This window comes from Ascaphus truei, chromosome 2 (assembly GCF_040206685.1).
Source record: "Ascaphus truei isolate aAscTru1 chromosome 2, aAscTru1.hap1, whole genome shotgun sequence".
In the NCBI taxonomy this organism is placed as follows: domain Eukaryota; kingdom Metazoa; phylum Chordata; class Amphibia; order Anura; family Ascaphidae; genus Ascaphus; species Ascaphus truei.
Window position 1 is genome coordinate 345971520 of NC_134484.1, and position 3494 is coordinate 345975013.

Consider the following 3494-nt stretch of genomic DNA (forward strand, 5'->3'; position numbering starts at 1 on the left):
GCCACAACCCCGAACACCTCCAGCCCATAGCAAGGCTGCAACAGTGGGACTCTTAACTGAGGGTCCCCTTGCCGCTCCGCCAAGGTAATGGGGAAATCTGGCTGGCTCACTTGCTGCCTTCCCTCCCCGATTCCTACTGGCCTACCCAACCCTCTCCCAGGCAATCCTACCCTAGAGCTGGGTGCTAACGGGGCGAGCCCCTCTCCCTGAAGCTGTGCCCCCATTACCGGAGGTCAGCTCAGGGTTGCTGGTGCAGATGCACCCACCTTAGCTCCTGGCTGGCAGGTAATCTGGGGGTGGTCTAACTTTGCCACAACCCCGGATACCTCCAGCCCATAGCAAGGCTGCAACAGTGGGACTCTTAACTGAGAGTCCCCTTGCCGCTCCGCCAAGGTAATGGGGAAATCTGGCTGGCTCACTTGCTGCCCTTCCTTCCCCTCCCCTGGTACCCCTATCTCCTGCCACCCCCCAGTCACCCCTATAGTGAAACAACAGGGTACAGTCATAGGGAACAATAAGTCAGGGTCAGTCTGCGACTTGGTCTGGCTTACCTTGCTGGTCCCCGCAGAGACCGCCGCCTTCGTTGGTCCCAATTGCAGGGGGACTGGAGCGGCTGCCGCCGGCCGCATCTGGGCTGGGCAGCACCGGGCCACTGCCGCAACAGCGCCCGGGTTGGGTACAGGTAAAACGGTGCAGGACAAGGGTCCCAGGTCTTTGTGGAGGAACACAGCTCCATGCAAACTTGGTAAAATAACCCGCTCCCGCAAACCCTGTCCCTCCCCCCAAATAAAACTGCCGCCGGCAGGATGCCGGAGTGGCGGCGTCTTCTCTGCCGCCGCCGCTGGTTCTCCGCCGGGATCAGGTGGATGGCCGCTGCTCTCCGCCGCTGTTGCTGATGCAGCCCGTCCAGGTTCTCCAGGAGACGTCCCGCGGAGGGTCGTCGCCCCGGCTGGGCGGGAGCCATCAGAGGATGCCGCTAACTGGGTCATCTTTTCCGCAGCTCGTGAGCGTTGGCCCTGAGGGGCTTCTTCGCCTGACCGCGCACGGTCAGGGCACTGGGCATTATTGTGGCCCATTTGTTGGCAGTGCCGCAGCGACTGCCGGTGCTTCTCCGCCACCGGTGGACTAACCCCAGCAAAGGGCAATGGAGTCCAGAGCGGAGTTGCCTGAGCGCCGGGCTCATTCCAGAGCTTCTCCGCCGCCGGTGGACTAACCCCAGCAAGGGGCAACGGAGTCCAGAGCGGAGTTGCTGGAGCGCCGGGCTCTGGGAGGGGATAAGCGAGTCGGATCATCGCCAGCTTCAGCTGCTCGAGCCGCTCTGCTGGGGACATCTCTTCCTGCGCCAACAACAGGGCCAGCAATTCTGGGAAAAATGGACTGGCCGCCGCAACGGCCAATACCTCTCCTGGTGCAAGACTGCCGTGGTTTCCAAGACCACCCGCTCCCTCCACAAGTCTCTGCCGTCCCGGAGCTGGGTCCCTTCCCTGCTCTCCGGGCGGTGTGATGGTTACAGCAGCTGCAGCTGTGGATCTTTGCTCAGCCTGCCGGGTTTCATGCTCACCGATTGCTGTCTCTCTCTCAGCCTTGCTGGCTGCTGGTCCCCGCGCCGACTTGATGCACTCCTCTGGTCTCGGTGCCCGGCTCCAGTCAGACGGATGGCCGGCACTTTGGTTCTGGAGGCAATGCTTCTCACAAGTAGGGGAACAGTGAGGAGGTGCCATATCTTGTGTTATATGTTGTACACTGTGTGTTCAATATCTTTAGTCTCAGGAACTTGCAATTACCATCAAGTTCCCACTGGATCACAGTACCCCGCAGAATACTGTAATCCAGGTCCAGTTCAGTCCCGCCAGCTGCCACCAGTTAATTACAAGCCTGTCACGAGAGCTTGCGACAGGCTGTAATTTTACACCAAAAACTATATATAAATATATATATACCTGGGTTTGAACTGGGACGAGACTTAGATATGATAAATATAATTTATTCCTTGATAAAGGTGAACACAGCAGATTATACAATAACAGGCAAAATATAGACACTTACGTAAAAGATGAAAATAATGAAAACAGTTCCATCTTCCCTTTGTAATCCCCACATCTCACCCCCTCTCCCCCCTACCCCCATTAAACCCCACACTGCACAGCGCAGTGTGTGTGTTCCTTAGGGGTGGGAAAACAAGATATTGGGAGAGACAGAGGGAGAGGAAGGAGAGAAGAGGGAGGGGAGGAAGGAGAGGAGAAGGAGGAGCAGGGGAGAGCGAGAGGGGGGAGGCAGGGATAGTGGATGAGAGAGAGAAGGGATATTGGATGAGAGAGAGAGGGGGCAGTGGGAGAGAGGGGGGACAGGGATAGTGGATGAGAGAAGGGATATTGGATTAGGGTGACCATTCGTACCAGTTTTACCGGGACAGTCCCGTTTTTTTGTGTCCTGTCCCGGTTTTAAGTCGTCCCGTTTTTTGTCCCGGTTTTTGTCCCGGGGCAGCGGCGGTGAGGATAATGCGGCGCGGTAAGTATTTTATGCTGCCGGGGGGACTGAATGAAGGAGAATGCCGGGGGCGGGACTTAGAATGCGGCCGGGCAGCAGGGGATTGGCTGGAGGATGCGGGGGCGGGGCTTTGAATACCGGGCCGCAAGGGATTGGCTTAAGGTAAGAGGATGCGGGGGCAGGACTTTGCCAAAAAAAGCAGTCGCAGGAGCGACAGTCTGTCTGCCCGCTCTCCCTGGCTCTCCCTCTCCCCCCACCCCCCCACCCCCGGCACTCCAGCCCCTTCGGCCCTTCCCCGGCTCTCCCTCCCCCAAAACTCCAGCCCTCCCCCCAGCACTCCAGCCCTCGGTCACCGGTTCTCCCTTCGGTCCCGGCACTCCCCCTGGTCCCCGGCACTCCCCCTCGGTCCTCCTTCCGGTCCCGGCACTCCGGCTCTCCCCCCCCCCCGGTTCCCCGGCTCTCCCCCCCCTCTCCCCGGCTCTCCCTCCAGTCCCGGAACTCCCCCCGGTCCCTGGCTGTCCCTCCGGACCGGCACCCCAGCCGCTCGCTAGCAGTGCGGCACCTCTGGTGCCTACTGTTAGTGAGCGCGTGCCAGAGCTTGCCGCCTCCTACCTGAACCCGCCTCCGCAGCCACCTCCGCCGAACCCCAGCCGCCTGAGGTAGGCATATGGGGGAGATGCAGGGGGGGGAGAGACATGGGAGACACACGGGAGATGCAGGGGGGGAGACACATGGGAGATAGGGGGGGGGGGAAGACACATGGGAGATAGGGGGGGGGAGAGACACATGGGAGATGGGGGGGGGGAAGACACATGGGAGATAGGTGGGGGGAGATACACATGGGAGATGCAGGGGGACACACATGGGAGATGCAGGGGGGGATGCACATGGGAGATGCAGGGGGGGCACATGGGAGATGCAGGGGAGGGGGACACATGGGAGATGCAGGGGAGGGGGACACATGGGAGATGCAGGGGAGGGGAGAGAGAGATGGGAGATGCGGGGGG